Source organism: Balaenoptera physalus (genome assembly GCF_965194825.1).
Source record: "Balaenoptera physalus genome assembly, chromosome: 10".
In the NCBI taxonomy this organism is placed as follows: domain Eukaryota; kingdom Metazoa; phylum Chordata; class Mammalia; order Artiodactyla; family Balaenopteridae; genus Balaenoptera; species Balaenoptera physalus.
The window spans coordinates 16,489,525-16,507,759 of record NC_138889.1 but is presented as its reverse complement, the minus strand read 5'-3'; the positions used below and the strand labels follow the sequence as shown (position 1 = coordinate 16,507,759).

The 18,235-nt window shown below is 38.3% G+C and overlaps 1 protein-coding gene across 9 annotated transcripts in view; it reads right to left on the bottom strand.

Moving 5' to 3' along the window:
* SIK3 (SIK family kinase 3) overlaps positions 1-18,235 on the bottom strand; it is a 249,758-nt gene that overhangs the window by 56,537 nt on the left and 174,986 nt on the right. The gene's annotated exons all lie outside the window — the stretch shown is intronic.

Sequence of the window (18,235 nt, the reverse complement as noted above, 5' to 3'; positions counted from 1 at the left end):
TATAATCTTTGGTTCCTGGCACACTCTCACCATTGCTCCACATGCGGCCTGCTTTTATTTAGACTTCTCTTCTATAGCCTTATTATATAAAATTCACCCATTTAAAGTGTACTTTCAGTGGTTTTTAGTGTATTCATAGAGTTGTACACCATTACCTCAATCAATTTTAGAACATTTTCATCAACCTAAAAAGAAACCCTGTCCCAATTAGCAGTCACTCTCCATTTCTCCCCCCTCAACTCTCCCACCAACGCCTCCGCCCTAGACAATCACTAATCAACTTTCTGTCTCTATGGATTTGACTATTCTGGACATTTCATATAAAAGGAATCATACAATATGTGGTCTTTTGTGACTGGCTTCTTTCAATTAGCATAGTGTTTTCAAGGTTCATACACATTGTAGCATCTATCACTAGTTCATTCTTTTTTTTATTGCTGAATAATATTCCATGGTATGGACACACCACATTTTATGTATCCATTCATCAGTTGATGGATATTTAGGTTGATTCTTTTTTTTTTTTTGGTACTATGAATAATGTTGCTATGAACATTCACATAAGTTTTTTTGTGGATGTATGTTTTCATTTCTCTTGGGTATGTACCTAGTAGTGGAACTGCTGGGTCATACGGTAACTCCATGTTTGGTCTTCTCAGGACCTGCACAAACCGTTATCTGAAGTGGCTGCAACACTTTACATTCCCATCAACAATGTACAAGAGTTCCAATTTATCCACATCCTTCCCAACACTTTTTTTTTTTTTTTTTTTAATTTTTGGCTGCATTGGGTCTTTGCTGCTGCGCGCGGGCTTTCTCTCGTTGTGGCGAGCGGGGGCTACTCTTCGTTGAGGTGTGCGGGCTTCTCATTGCGGTGGCTTCTCTTGTTGCGGAGCACGGGCTCTAGGCCCGTGGGCTTCAGTGGTTGTGGCGCATGGGCTTAGTTGCTCCAAGGCATGTGGGATCTTCCCGGACCAGGGCTCAAACCTGTGTCCCCTGTGTTGGCAGGCGGATTCTTAACCACTGTGCCACTAGGGAAGCCTTGTTCACTTTCTTGATAGTGTCCTTTGATGCACAAAAGTTTTCAATTTTGATGAAGTCCAATTTATCTAGATTTTCTTTTGTAACTTATGCTCTCGGTGTCACATGTGAGAAATCATTGCCTCACCCAAGGTCACAAAGATTTACCCCTATGCTTCCTTCTAGAAGTAGTTACTTACTTTTAGTTATGCAGTGAGCAGCCCTGAACCCACCACCCAAACAGAAAACTGCTATCTTAATAATTACATCTAATCGTAAGCACTACCCGTCCCATCCCCTGTCCTCTTCCGACCATTGATTTTCAACCCTGTGTGTACATCAGAATCACCAATGTACTTAGAGCGACCCACAAACCTTACTTCAGACCTACTGGATCTCCCGGAAATAATTTCGACATCTGAATGGAAACAGATAAAACAACTGTTTCCAAAGAGGTTTGAGAACCACTCTTACAGTAATGAGTCGTTAGAACCTCTGGTACGGGCAGATGCAGTAAAATTAACCTGAAAGCAAGACTAGATTAAGTGTGATGTGAAGTAGAAGGCCTGTGAGAAAGTAGAAATAGTGAAAATGAGAAAGACAACTCAAAAATTATTTTGAAAAAAGACTGGACAGTACTTGAGGACAGATAATAATACATGGGATGAAAAGGAGTGAAAAGTAGAGAGTAGTTGATCTGGGAAGAAAAAAATTTTTTTTGGGTCATGGATTGAGTTTAAGAAGGGGAGAAGAAATTCAAGTGAAGATGTTCTGATGAAATGAGTTGTAGTAATGAACGGATACAAGTTTTTTGAAAGAATAAGTAGAGAAAAAAGGATGGCTGGGAATCAAGGCTTAGGAAACACCCATAGGTACTTCCTATGCTTTAGGTGCAGGAATAGAAAGAAAAAGGAGCAAAAGGGAGAGAGAAATATATCATTATAATAAGAAAGCTGAGAGAGGAGAAAAACATTTCAAAGAAGGAAAAGGTGGTCTGCAGCATCCATATAATGTCATCCAAGTACTATGCAACTTTCATCTGAGGGAAAACTATATCACATGTAATTACTCTAGACTAGAAGTGGTATAATTTCCCCTCAGAATTTTTGTTAGTTAATCTGTCTTAATGCTAAGTCATAGGAATGAACTAAGAACATAACCTAGATTCATTCTGAATCATCCGGAATGTCACACTACGAATAAAATAAGGCCTTTCTTACTAAGTTGGATGACAACCAATAAATAATAATTCTGAACTATGCGTAAATTTGTTCAGGGTACTTAGAAACGAGCAACGCGGCCACGCAGCTGAGTGGCAAGGACCCTGGAGAGCCAAGTATCCTGGGCTGCCCTGATTCGTCTCTCTCAGTGCCACAGTTTTCCCATTGCTGCAGCACTTTGAATTCTGTGGAATAAACAGCCATTTTTCAAGGGACACTCTGTCAAGTGCTGTGTTATCGTACCATGTATTTATTATCTCACTGAGATGAGCGTTATTTTTGTTTTACGTCTGGGAAAGTGAGGGTCATTAAGTAACATGTTCAAATTTAAAGTTTAAAAAAAACCCCAAAACTTACTAAGCACAAGGCCCAGCCTATAATGCCAGCCCGGATGCCCTCAAAGCCCACAACCACACTGTGCTTTCAGCATCATGTATATGTTTATACTGAGGTAAATGTACATCCCATAACTATTTTTATACAACTTCCAAATTCCTGAGTTATTATATTCTACTGTTTTTCATTTTCTTCTTGACTGCCAACCCTTTGTTCTGCTTATGTAATTCCCAAAGGCATACAGGGCTTGAGACATACTGCTTCTTTACAAGTTGCTTTAAAAACAGCGCACTGAAAAGAAGAATAGGCACTGTATATCACTGAGAAAAGGATGAATTTCTCAGTAAATGGCATAGGTGCATCTGATTTTCCATATGGGAAAAAATTAAATAGGACACCTTCCTCACATCATATCCTAAAATTAATTCCAGGTGGATCACAGACTTAATGTAAAACGTAAAACTACAAAGTTTTTTATAAAACAATAAAGGAGACTATCTTTATAGCCTCAGGGGATGGAAGGATTTCTTAAACAAGAAACAAAAGGCACAAATCGTAAAGGAAAAGATGGTAAATTCGGTTACATTAAAATTATGCTAAAATGTCTAGGACAGGAAGCACATGAAAAGCTGCTCAACATCACTAATTATTAGAGGAATGCAAATCAAAACTACAATGAGGTATCACCTCACACCGGTTAGAATGGGCATCATCAGAAAATCTACAAACAACAAATGCTGGAGAGGGCGTGGAGAAAAGGGAACCCTCTTGCACTGTTGGTGGGAATGTAAATTGATACAGCCACTATGGAGAACAGTATGGAGGTTCCTTAAAAAAGTAAAAAAAGAACTACCATATGACCCAGCAATCCCACTACTGGGCATATACCCAGAGAAAACCATAATTCAAAAAGACACATGCACCCCAATGTTCATAGCAGCACTATTTACAATAGCCAGGACATGGAAGCAACCTAAGTGTCCATCGACAGACGAATGGATAAAGAAGATGTGGCACATATATACAATGGAATATTATTCAGCCATAAAAAGGAATGAAATTGGGTCATTTTTAGAGACGTGGATGGACCTAGAGACTGTCATACAGAGTGAAGTAAGTCAGAAAGAGAAAAACAAATATTGTATATTAACACATATATGTAGAATCTAGAAAAATGGTACAGATGAACCCGTTTGCAAGGCAGAAATAGAGACACAGACATAGAGAACAAACATACAGACACCAAGGGGGGGAAAGCGGGGCGGGGGGTGGGAAGAATTGGGGATACTGGGATTGACATATATACACTAATATGTATAAAACAGATAACTAATAAGAACCTGCTGTATAAATATAAATAAATAAAATTTAAAAAATAAAGTCCGCCTTGCTCATAACAAAATTATACTAAAATGTCTATTCATTGAAAGATATTTTAAAGAGTGAAATGAGAAATCACGAAATGAGAGAAGCTATTTGTAACCCACAAAACAAAAGACTCATATCGTTATTATTGAAACAAAAACTCCTATAAATCAGTAAGACAGACAACCCACTAGAAAAATGGGCAAAAGACTTACTTAAGCAGACACTTCACAAAAAAGGCCAAAGACATGAAAAGGAGTTCAATCTCATTATTAAAGACAAAATTAAAAACTAAAACCACAATGAGATAACCATTACACACTCACCAAACTGACAAAAATTATAACGTGTAATAATACCCAGCACTACACACTACTATACAGAAAGTGGATAGCTAATAGGGACCTACTGTATAGCACAGGGAACTCTACTCAGTGCTCTGTAGTGGCATATATGGGAAAAGAATCTGAAGGGGAGTGGATATGTGTATATGTATAGTTGATTCACTTGGCTGTACACCTGAAACTAACACAGCGTTGTAAATCAGCTATACTCCAATAACAAATTTTAAAAAAATACACAGCACTGGTGAAGACATGCAGGAATGGGAACCCTCACACAAACTGACACACCAGTTTAGCATCACCCAGTAAAATCTGAAAACAGACATACAGTACAACCTAGCAACTTTACTCCTGGGTTTATACTCTTAAATGTTTAAGAATGCACATTAATGTTTAAGAATGCAATGTTCATCGCAATTGTTAGTAAGAGCTCCAAACTAAAAGCAATCCAAATATCCATCAATGGATAAAATGGAAAAATAACTTGTGGTATACTTCTGTCATGGAATACTAGAAAGAAATAACTGTGCCACAACTACTGAAGCCTGCACGCCTAGAGCCCCAGCTCAGCAACAAGAGAAGCCACTGCAATAAGAAGCCTGCAGACCACAACGAAGAGTAGCCCCGCTCACTGCAACTAGAGAAAGCCCACGCACAGCAACAAAGACCCAATGCAGCCAAAAATAAATAAATAAATAAAATTTAAAAAATGGTCCACATCAAAAAATTAATAATAAAAAATAAAAAGGAATAAAGGTATGAGAACTCAGAGCTGCCCTTAGAGAACAGCTAAGAGGGTAGGAACTGGGAGTTACTTGCTGAAACAGGAATCCCAGTGAAGTTTTTGTTGAAAACAGCAATAATCCTATTTGAAGAAGAGCAAACTATGAAGATGTGATATATAATGATAAAGTTTAGAGTTGTAGTTAAAAACAATTTAAAAGTAGTAAATATTTTAATGATATATAATTGCTGTCATAATTTAACAGCAATTAGGTAAAAATGATAAGCAGTTCACTTCATTAAAAATATTAGTATTAGTGTTATACTAATAAAATAACTACTTCTCAGTAACTCATATTAAGAGACAAAGATGGCATACAATATGTTATGGTCTGAATGTGCCCCCAAAATGCACATGTTGAAATCCTAATCCCCAAGGAGACGGTATTAGGAGGTGGGAGCTTTGGGAATCGATTAGGTCATGAGGGTGGAACCCTCATGAGTGGGATTAGTGCCTTATAAAGGAGGCTCCAGAGAGACCTCTAGCCCCTGCCACCATGGGAGGACACACTGAGCAGGCACTAACTATGAACCAGGAAGAGGGCCCTCACCAGAAGGCAGTCATGCTGGTGCCTTGAGCTTAGACCTCCCAGCCTGGGACTGTGAGCAATAAACTTCTGCTGTTTATAAGCCACCTAGTCTGTGGTATTTTATTATTGCAGCCCGAATGGACTAAGACGCCTTACTCATAGTTTAAAAATCAATTTTTGTCTATACTCTCACTGTCTCCCCTAACTGAACAAGAGCTGCTATCAAAGAACACCACTAAAGAGACTTAGATTTTCCTTCTTTTCCTTCCATATGTCTAACTTAAGATAAACAGGCTTGATATACTAGCAAATCAAAAAACATGGACGGCCAGAAGAGAGGGGAGGGAAAAAAACTCAAAAAAATGGGATAGTAAACAAGAGAACAAAACAAAACAAAAAAACCAAAAAAAACACGTAGGTAACTGAGAGTTAACCTAATCTTGGCAAATCTGTCTGATAAATAATCTTAACTCTCCCCTAACTAGAAGATATTTTTCTTTCTGCTTATAACTTTTTAATTATTCAAATCCCAGAGGTAAGAAGCCAGTGGATGGACAGAGCCTAAACATGTCTTTATCACCTCAGGCACTCTGTATTCAGCCACTATTTTCTTTTAGCTTCCCAGAACTACCGTCCTAAGGAATACTAAAGTGCTGCATGGCCCCAGCTCATGTCAGCCCAGGATGGTTCTAACCAGGGGGCACAAGTAAAATAAACTACGGCATCCCAAGCTCACACAGCGGCATCACACGGCGAAGGATGGAGAACGCTGGTGCAGTACAAAGGGAAACGCAGAAGCAGGGCAACGTCCACAAGAATAAAAAACGGGAACAAGAACAACAAAAATAACACAGAAACTTAAGGCAAAGAAGAGAACAGATTCAGTGCGTGTTCAAAATGATAAGTATATAAACTCTGTAGTTTTGAAGTGTACTGATAATGTCAAAGAAAGGAAGGGGGGGAGTGGTAAACACCACAGCCCTATCAAGAATTTCTGTGCTCTTACAACAATATGGGAGAGATTAAGTAAATTATGTTATATCTATTTGATATGCAATCATTAAAAATGATTACATGGAGCAGCATAGGGAAAATATTTGACATACCATAAAGGATAAAAACTACATGTAAAATTGTACATACAGTGACTATAATTATAAAAAGCATGCATAGAAAAAGAAAGAAATGCGTTCAAAATGATAATGATAAGTTTTGGAGGTGAGATTCCAGTTTGAGTACTTCAAAATCTTTTGTTGTTGTTTAAATTTCCTATAGTATGCTTATATTATTGCTTTATTATTCTGTATTAAAAATTTTTGTTTTAAAAATAAAGACTTGAATAATAAGAACTAAAACACTGAGCAGTTAGTTTCAGAAAATTCTCAGGTACAAAGATGCCATAAAGATACTTTATATCCCTTCCTCTTTATTTATCGGCAACAGGAAAAAAATTATGACCTACAGAATCAACATTAAAATGATGAATATTCTAAAGAGTTACAGAAGGAAAGGGAGAAACAAGAGAAGAAACTGGTTGAAGTGAATACTCACACCCACACAACAGAAGCCATATGGGTGGAGTTGTTCTCTTCATGTGGCCTACGGTCATTTATTTCTCCACTCATAAGTGGCTCCTAACATAATTTGTTAAGTCTCTTTTCCAACCCCCAACACCCTGGTTGGTTAGCATTTGTCTGCAGGCTAGAATGGTATCTTACATCCCCTTAATACAGAGCAGCAGACTTTAATTGGAACCATATGTCTGTCTTCTAGGGATGGTTTAAATACCAGAGCTTTACTATCCATTTTGAGACTTGAAATCCTTTGTTCTAGGCAAGATCAGGAGCCTGGGGCTATACGCGGCAGTGATACTGTAGCCCTAAAAGTTAAGTATATCAACAACTGGGTATGTCTATGCGGTAAGGGGAAAGAGGGAACGGGTGGCACGAAGGCACGAATTTAAAAATCAGGACAACTGCAACAGGAAATTTTCTTACTTGGTCCACCACCTCAGAGTAATACCCTTGACTTCTTTTTTGGCTGACCAAGGAGCAACCCGAAGCAGATATAACAGATTAGGTGCAGCCTGCAGCCAGTTCCAAACGTTCCCAGTGTCTGTGAAGGTAATACAGTAGTACAGCTACAAGTGGCAGCCAACCCCTCCACGAGTAACTTGTGCTTCATTTCACTTCCTCGCTGTGATAAGTAAACAGCTTGGAAGTACGGGGCAGAGGAAAAAAGTGAAGTGGGAAAATAATTATTTATCCTAAATAAACCACCTCACCAGAAAATACCGAGACAAGATCCTTCCTGTTTTAAAATCTGAAAGCTTCTGAGGACTCATAACCCCAATGCTGCACTTGCAATTAAAGACAAAGACCACGGGGGCTTCCCTGGTGGCGCAGTGGTTGAGAACCTGCCTGCCAATGCAGGGGATGCGGGTTCGAGCCCTGGTCTGGGAAGATCCCACATGCCGCGGAGCAACTAGGCCCGTGAGCCACAATTACTGAGCCTGCGCGTCTGGAGCCTGTGCTCCGCAACAAGAGAGGCCGCGATAGTGAGAGGCCCGCGCACCGTGATGAAGAGTGGCCCCTGCTTGCCACAGCTAGAGAAAGCCCTCGCACAGAAACGAAGACCCAACACAGCCGTATATACATACATACATAAAAAGAATGTAAGCAGACAAGAATAGCATTAAAAAAATAAAAAATAAAAAAAAAATTAAAAAAAAAAAAAAAAAAAGACAAAGACCACGAATAGAAATAACTTGGGGCCCTGATTAACTTCTCAGTGGACTAATAAGTACGGGGTGTGGGCCACAAGCTGTCAGGTATTCTAGCTAGAAATGACTTGACGAATCAAAGATCAAGACCTGTAAAAGAACACTTTATAAACAGGATTTAGACCGTTATATGGACTGTTAAGATAGAACATGACACGGAAGAGGAACTAACCTTGCTTTTCCTACACAATATTACTAGACTAGAAATCATGTGACCCAAAAGCTTTATTTGGGTTTGGACACAAGAGTCAACTGTGTGAATCTCAAAATATTGGTAGTGACAAAGGATGAGTTTCAAAGTTCCCAGGAGTCTCAATATTAGTTTGCTCTTAAAAATGGGTCTGGGAAGTCCTGAAGTGTTTAGCAATCCCTTCAACCTCTGGCTGAACTTCCTAACTAGGAGCTAATAGAGAAGTAATGCCAAAAACTACTGACTCACAGCCTGAGCATTTATACTCAAGAGAAATTCCTTCATGGGAAAAAAAAAAAAAAATCAAGTAATCAGCTTATTTGGGAAGGGGGGCATTTGGTTTAGTTTAAGAAACCAGGGGAGGTCAGAATTGGAGGAGGGGAGAGATAATATTCAGGAGATTGAAAGAATATATGTACCTTCTTGGTAACGTGTTAGAGAGGTATTAGAGGACCATTCTGCTGCAGCTCCTACTATTGCCCCATATACGGGGCTCTTCCACAGCTATCACTTAATCTCAGCAATCTCCTGACCCTCCACAACTTCCGAGCATCGTGTATCTATCTATACAGCATGATGACTACCTCCGTGGAAAATGAAAGTTTAAAAACAAAAATGCTGGAGCAGCGTTACACTGGTATTTTCAATGAATGACATGTATTTGCCCCCAAAGTTTTAAAAATATCTTAGCAGTTAGGATCACTGAACTCAGCTATTTTTAAATGAGGTAATAAACGAATCCCCTCCACTCTATCATAGATAGCACTACCCCAACCCTTCTCATGAAAGGCAAAAACTCCTCGCCAACACGGGATCTTTTCATCAAACTCAGTATTGAGTAGATGTATAAAGGAAAAGGTTATAATAAGACCTTTTCTATAAGACCTACAAACAATATTCACTGGAATTCTTGAAAACATTAATGCATACTATTGTAATGATGATTCTAAAGTGATTCATATCACTTAGAAAAATAATAGTACAATCATTCAATCAGGTAAGTTTCTAATCCTGATAGGTGAGCACTCTATACAAATTTTTAGTGTGCCTTTTATAGACCATAATGAATCAAGGTCCCCTTAACTTCTCAAAAGAAACTGAAGATACCAAATGGAAATACAGTATACAGTTATAACAATAATAGTTTCCAAATTAAAAATTAAGGCATATGGTCTGATAAGCAGAAGGCTACTTTTGCAGAAAAGAAGGTATGATCACATATAAGAGTCTCAGTTGTCACCTAGAAACTAAGCAGGCAAGAAAATACTCTCTTAGGTTAAAACTAACAGAATAGAATAAATATAACTCAAATGAGAGGAAACATCTGAACAGTAACCCACCTAAAAGGTAAGGTGTAAATATGCTAATAGGAGTAGGATACGCCCCAAGTTTTTGAGGGACCATTAATGCATCGAGGGGCACACAACACAATCACACATCCAACTATATAATTATATACATAAATTGAGTTTTAAGCACAAGTTTAGGGGCAATCGGTATATAATAGAGGAGAAGGGTTTTCCTGAAAAAGAGTCTATCAAGAGCTCAGAGAATCTCTATCTGATTAAAAAGATCAAGGTCATATTTGGACTAGAATGTAAAGAAAACTAACCTATTTAATTGTACAAGTACCCTGTATTTTCCAACTTTTTTGACTCTCAAACTTCTTTCAAAGGAATATATTATCCTAAAAACCTTGCAAGAAAGAAATTTTTAAAATAACTTTGTCATTTTTGTGTGATTTATGATAAAGAAGTAATTTAAGTAAAATATTTTATATTAGTACATTATTAAAACGGATTTAAAAGTTCATTATAAATATTTATATTTATCAACAAAATGAAAAGGCAACCTACTGAATAGGAGAAAATATTTCCAAATCATATATCTGATGAGGGGTTAATATCCAAAATACATAAAGAACTCATACAACTCAGTAGCAAAAAAACAATTCAATTTTTTAAATGGACAGAAGATCTGAATAGACATTTTTCCAAAGAAGACATACAGATGGCCAACAGGTAAATGAAAAGATGTTCAATATCACTAATCACCAGGGAAATGCAAATCAAAACACCTGTTAAAATGGCTATTACCAAAAAGACAAGAAATAACAAGTGTTGGTGAGGGTGTGGAGAAAAGGGAACCCTTGTGCACTGTTGGTGGGAATGTACACTGGTGCAGCCACTATGAAAAACAGTAGAGGTTCCTCAAAAAATTAAAAATAGAACTACCATATGATCCAGCAATTCCACTTCTAGGTATTGATCCAAAGAAAATGAAAGCACTGGGAATTCCCTGGCAGTTCAGTGGTTAGGACTCCTTGCTCTCAGTGCTGAGAGCCCAAGTTTGATCCCTGGTTGGGGAAATAAAATCCCATAAGCCGTGTGACGTGGCCAAAAAAAAAAAAAGAAAATGAAAGCACTAATTCAAAAAGACATCTGCACGCTCATGTTCACTGCAGCATTATTTACAATAGCCAAGATACGGAAACAGCCTCAGTGTCCATCGACAGATGAATGGATTTTAAAATGTGGTATATATACACAATGGAATATTATTCAGTCACAAAAAATAATATAAAATCTTGTCATTTAAAAAATATTAAATAGTTATATTCACTTTATTTCTTGTTTTTTCTTTTCCATTATGGTTTATTACAGGATATCAAATATACTTCTCTGTGTATACAGTAGAACCTTGTTGTTTATCCATTTTATATATAATAGTTTGCATCTACTAATTCCAAACTCCCAATCCATCCCTCCCTCAGCCCCCTCCCCCTTGGCAACCACAAGTCTGTTCTCTATGTCTGTGAGTGTGTTTCTGTTTCATAGATAAGTTCATCTGCGTCATATTTTAGATTCCACATATAAGTGACATCATATGGTATTTGTCTTCCTCTTCCTGACTTACTTCACTTAGCATGATAATCTCTAGGTCCATCCATGTTGCTGCAAATGGCATTATTTTACTCTTTTTTATGCCTGAGCAGTATTCCAGTGTATGTATGTGTATGTATGTATGTGTGTGTGTGTGTGTATATATATATATATATATATATATATATATATATACACACACACACACCACATCTTCCCTATCCATTCAGCTGTCGATGGACATTTAGGTTGCTTCCACATCTAGGCTATTGTAAATAGTGCTGCTATGAACACTGGGGTGCATGTATCTTTTCTTTTCTTTTCTTTTTCTTAAACATCTTTATTGGAGTATAATTACTTTACAATGTTGTGTTAGTTTCTGCTGTATAACAAAGTGAATCAGCTATACATATACATATATCCCTATATCTCCTCCCTCTTGCGTCTCCCTCCCACCCTCCCTATCCCACTCCTCTAGGCGGACACAAAGCACCAAGCTGATCTCCCTGTGCCATGCGGCTGCTTCCCACTAGCTATCTATTTTACATTTGGTAGCGTATATATGTCCATGCCACTCTCTCACTTCGTCCCAGCTTACCCTTCCCCCTCCCCATGTCCTCAAGTCCATTCTCTATGTCTGTGCCTTTATTCCTGTCCTGTGGGGTGCATGTATCTTTTCGAATTATAGTTTTGTCCAGATGTAAGCCCAGGAGTGAGATTGCTGGATCATATGGTAACTCTATTTTTAGTTTTTTGAGGAACCTCCATACTGTTCTCCATAGTGGCTGCACCAATTTACATTCCCACCAACAGTGTGGGAGGGTTCCCTTTTCTCCACACCCTCTCCAGCATTGGTTATCTGCAGACTTTTTAATGATGGCCATTCTGACTGGTGTGAGGTGGTAGCTCATTGCAGTTTTGATTTGCGTTTCTCTAATAATTAGCGATGTTGAGCATCTTTTCATGTGTCATGTGTGTCAACTATGTGTACCTGAAATGCCTTTTTAATGAAGGTACATTAATTTTTCATTTGTAAAAGCTCCAGGGCTCTCCTGGTGGCGCAGTGGTTGAGAATCTGCCTACCAATGCAGGGGACACGGGTTCGAGCCCTGGTCTGGGAGGATCCCACATGCCGCGGAGCAACTGGGCCCGTGAGCCACAACTGCTGAGCCTGCACGTCTGGAGCCTGTGCTCCGCAGCAAGAGAGGCCGCGACAGTGAGAGGCCCGTGCACCGCGATGAGGAGTGGCCCCCACTCGCCGCAACTAGAGAAAGCCCTCGCACAGAAACGAAGACCCAACACACCCCAAAATAAATAAATAAATAAATTTATTTTAAAAAATAAAGAAGAAGAAGATGGTATGTATGTATTCAAACACTTTGAATCTTAATTAAAAAAAAAAAAAAAAAAAAGCTCCAGTCTTAGGAATAGGATTCAGAAGAGAGAATTTTCCAAACTCCATTTTCCCAAGGGTCAATATACATTAAATTTCCTTAGCCCCTGATAGTTGAGGGTCCTATACCATTTCAGGCTGAGAGCACAAGGGTGAGGCGTTATGATTCCTAGGCTCTACTAGGACCTGAATTTGGGAAAGTCACATGGCCTCTCTGGGTCTCAATTTACTACCCATCAACCAGGGAGGTGTACTGAAAGATTACCTAAACAAAGGGTGTTAGGATCATGACATAAAATTTGGGATTGACACGATGAATATTCGTAACTACTTTTTGTGACCTGTCAGGGACATTCTCAATCACCAGACTACGGAAGGGGTCTCAGAAATCCAAGGTTTCCAACCTTTGTTTTGAGATACAGATATGACTGTATCTTAGTATATTCATACTGGCGGTGAAAGGTCAATAGACTTATGAAATGTTTTAGTTTCTCACTTTTAAAAAATGAAGTAGTCTAGATCTCACTGCATTAAAGGTCAAAAATTTCCACAGTACCTTAAATCCATGCACTGTGGAAATTCTTTCCAAAATGTTGGCTTTGCTGGAGCTGAACTTCAGATCTTTGCTGTCTACTGATTGCCAACTAAAACAATAACACCGGAGTGGAAACCATCTCATGGAGACCATTCTGGGAGTCGACATTTAAAGAAAAGAGTTTCCAACTTCCTTAGGTTAAAAAAAAAAAGTTTCCACAATTTTCAAAACATTCTCATAACGTCTGAGTATTTCAAATAACTTTGCTTCAGGGAGTAAGCCAGCTACATTTAGGCAATCTTTTATAAATACAAGAAATTTCTCTAGTTAATTTTTAAGGACAAGAATTAAAATTCCTTTTAAATAGCAGTGCATCAACCATTAAAAATAAGGCAACACCAGTTTGATAGCTTAGTATAATCCATCAGTAAGAAAATCTGATTTCTCTATTTCTAAACATATCTCCGACTGGAAGTTCCCTCTTCCTGGCCCAGAGATGTGACTCGTTACCCAGTCCCAGAAATTCCTGCTCTGCTCACATCTCTTGTATTTGTTGCCCTTTTCTTCCTTCCCACATCCACTACCTCCACCTGTATGCAGGATTTTACCATTTCACAGCCTTTTAACTGATCTTCCTATTGCTTTCCTGTCCCCTCTCCCTACTCCCGCCCTTTTTTCCTTATCCACCCTGAATCTGATTTATTTAGCCTGGCATTCAAACAATTTCACAATTTAGTATAAATACCTCCCCTTCCTGCCTTCTCAGGCCTGACTCCCCTCCTCGATCCTTCCCTCTCACCAAGCTTTTCTGCAGATATGCTGTGTGCATTCTACTGCTGCTCACGCTTCTCCAACTCAGCTTCCCACTGTAACCAAAATAAAGCCCCAAATCCTCACCATGTGCACAGGGCCCCACGTGAACTGGCCCTTGCCAGCTCTCTCATCCCATCTTTCCACCCCCGGCCTTATTTATTATCCTCAGCCATGCTAAACTTTCTCTTACCCCCTAAATATGTTGAATTCGCCTCTCGCAGGCCTTTGCCTTGCTCTTCCTTCTGTTTGGAAGGCTCTGACCATCCTGGTTACCCTCCCACAAGTCATTCTATCAGGCTACTCGACATTACCATTTTCACAGCCCTTACGAGAGCTTGTTTATGTGCTTACTGTCTATCTTTCCCCATCAGAATGTTAGTTCCAAGGGACTATTTTATCTGCTGCTGTATTCCCAGTGTCTGCACACAGCAGGTGCTTTACTAACATTTGCTTACTGACTAATCCTACTGGCATTCTCTCCTTGACACCTATCCTTAAAGAATTCTATTCATCCTTTAAGACTCACCTCAAGCGCTATATTCTCAAAAGGGTGTGTCTGTCCTCATCACCACTGTGTAAAGTTCAGATCAACAAAGTTATCGAGCACCTACTATAGAACAGGTACGATAAATGGGATATGCTTACAGTCTCTGAGGCGTTTGTAATCTAATGAAATTCTGCAAACTAAAGTGCTTTCTCCATCCTCTGAACTCCTGTGGTAACTGGACTTTACCATTAACGTGATAATGAGTCATGATGTGCTCCGGAACATCTCTCCTATTGTATCAAACTGCAGTTTGGTAGCTGTTGGCCATGCTGTCACCCAGGGATACAATCGATGTGCTGAGAGAGCCACGTTGTGCCTCCCCCATCCCGAGTCTGCTCCTTTGTGTATCCTCACACATCTGAGGCACAAAGTGAAAGGTTAGAGACCAAGAATCCTATGCTTTTCCCAGCGCTGAACTCTCTACATGAAAGCAATTTGCATGAGTGCTCTTTATAAGAAATTCAAACTTTTAGCAAGTTTAAAGGTGTTTTCGAAACTCTAGTGTTTTCTAAACAAGACATATTTGCATGCCAAGTATGTTGAAATTAAATGATATACGTGAAAATGCTTCGCAAAGTACTTTTTATAGATGTAAAGCATAATTTTGGTGTTATTTAACTTTTCAAAGCTCTAAGCATTTGTTGCCCAAATAGACTGTAAATTCTTGAGGGTGGGAGTCATGTTCTTAGCCTTCTTTTTTCTGTTCCATGATACCGGAGCAAAAAGCCTTTGTTAAGAACAGTGAAGATTATAGATAGCCCCTACAAATTCTTCGTTCCAGACTTGGCAACTCTGCCTTTCAGAAATAAAATTCTTTATTCTGAAAACAATCAATGCTTATGCTGGATTACTAATGATAGAAACATCTTTCAAATAATTCTACAGAAGATAGGTTTGTGACCAGCATTAAGAAGAAAGCACTAAAACCAGAAAAAAAAAACAAAGTATTCACCTGGGCTTCATTCTCTCTAGAACTAGCACTAGAACAAAAATTCATAGGTAAGAATTTAATCACAAAAACTCTTAAACAATGGAATGATGTTTAATCTTTTAATATCTGTAACTGAAATTATCTCTTGTGTCCTGGGAACACATATTCACTTGAAGAGGGCTAATATGGGTTTTTATAATAGCTAGATTTTTATAGTAGTACCAAGTATTACATGTAAATTGTCACATTACTTCATACAAAAAGTAAACATAAATTCCTGTAAGCACAGACATCCCCAGAACAACTTATTCATCTACTTTTGAACAGGATGCATAATCTTTTCATCAAAACCACTAGGCAAATATTGGATAAGGAAAACATGAATTCCTTAAATTTCCTGATCTGAATTTTTATTAATTCCAAGTTAATTTGCTACTATAACATATATGATGATTTTTAAAATGAGGTGCTTAAGACTAACAATATTTTAAATAAAACAAAAAACCCCTCTTTTCTCTCTCATGTGTTTCTTTCATATACAGTAGTTCTTTCTTACTGAGATTTATAATAATTCATCAAAAAGACTACTGAAAAGATCAGGGATCTGAAAGTTACTTTCAGCTTTCAGAATAAAAAGTTGATTTCATTACTTATCTGAACTTATCCCATCAGAACCATCCAACCTACCTCTCTAAAATTAGTCATGCTGTAGTCAGCTGCAACTAGAAGCGTTTCTCCCACTGGTCCATTAAGTTCAAAGAAGGCCTGGCTGATGAGAAACGGGTATTCTATCCAATTTATGTGTAGGAAGGGAAGTTCAGGCAATGACTGAGAAACTGAGTAATGATAGCATGTAGGAAAGAATGCAAACAAAGACAATGTCAGATACTGTAGCAGAGCACAAAACTAGAGGTGCTCATTTATTCTTTGCTTTGCTCTGAAAACAAGTAATAAAAATGCAGACTTTAGGTTAATGAAATAAAAATCTTGCCAAAGTATATGTATTAATACACAGAGAGCCCAAGGCTGGCTGTCAGCACCCCTAGGAGTCTGTAATTACACACCAACAGGTAGAGACTAATATTGTGACTGCATGGGTTTGTTTTTAACTATTAACAAAGAAAAGTATTTAAAAATCTCCTTACCCAAATATTTGTCAGTAGAGTTTCTAAATTCAATTATCATCAACCCCTGCTTTTTAAACTTGGCTTCTCAATGCAAAAACTAAAAGCCATACAAACTTCCCTTAACTAAATCAAAATGATTCTAAGTTCAAAATCAAGAACAAGGAAGATAAAAATTTTTTCTTAGTCTTTGGTCAGTGAAGGTAGAATAAGACTGTAGCAGAAAAAGAGGGCCTTCCTTTAACTCACTACCCTAATCAAAAATCCAAAGAACCCTACAGTAACATTTGTGGTAGGTTGAATAACAGCCCTTCAAAGACATCCTTGTCCTAATCCATGGAACTTGTGGATGTGTTACCTTCTTTTGCAGATGTGGTTAGGTTAAGGATCTTGAGCTGGAGAGACCATCCTGGTTCATCCAGGAGGGCCCAATGTAATCACAAGGGTCCTCACAAGAGGGAAGTAAGAGGATCAGATTAGGAGTGGGAGATGTGACAATGGAAACAGGAGGTGGAAGTGTGATGTAAGGGATGGAGCCAAGGAATGCAGGAGGCCTCCATGAGCTGAAAAAGGCAAGGAGATGAATCCTCCAAAGCCTCCAGATGGAACCAGTTCCACCAATACCTTGGTTTCAGCCCCACAGGATTCATTTCAGATTTCTGACCTCCAGAATTATAAGATAAACTTGTATTGTTTCATGCCACTAAGTGTGTGGTAATTTGCTACAGCAACAATAGATAATTAACACAACATTTGATTATACTTTTAAGGATTGTGAAGCTTAGTAGGTGTTATTACCATTAATTTAATTGAAACTACAATGAATAATTACAAAAGAGGGTTTGAAATTGTCAGGCCTTTCCACCCTACCCACCCTTGTGAGAACTGTCAGCATCTAGAGAGCTTTAGAGAATATAAAACAGACGTAAGGGCAAAGGAAAAACATGATTTCGTGTAAGATAAAGAAAGCATCTAATTCCTGTCTACTGTGTATTGAGCAAATACAGAACTCAAAGAGCTTACAACTGTAAAAGTTCTAATCAGCCCAACTCAGATAAACAAAAGGCTAGGTGACATTCCGAGGATGTAAAAGTAGAGCCTGGAAAGTGAGCAGAGTTATGTACACAAAAGAAACTGTCAGAACAATCAACAACCTACAAGGGTACACATAGGTACTTTGACCTATAATATAATATAATATAAATTTGAACTCTCAATTCCCACCCAGTTAAGGAGGGAAATCTTCAGAATTGCTTCTTACCTAGGCTTTTCAAGACAGTTATAGTCTAGCTAAAGTTCTGTTTTCTATATGAGATTCCAGTCCTTTTTTATCTGGAAGACGAGGGACATACAGTGCAATACCAAAAATTGTCAGAAAAACAAAAATGGTTTATTTTCATATTTATAGTTTCTATATAAACTGCAGTCACTTTCTTCTAT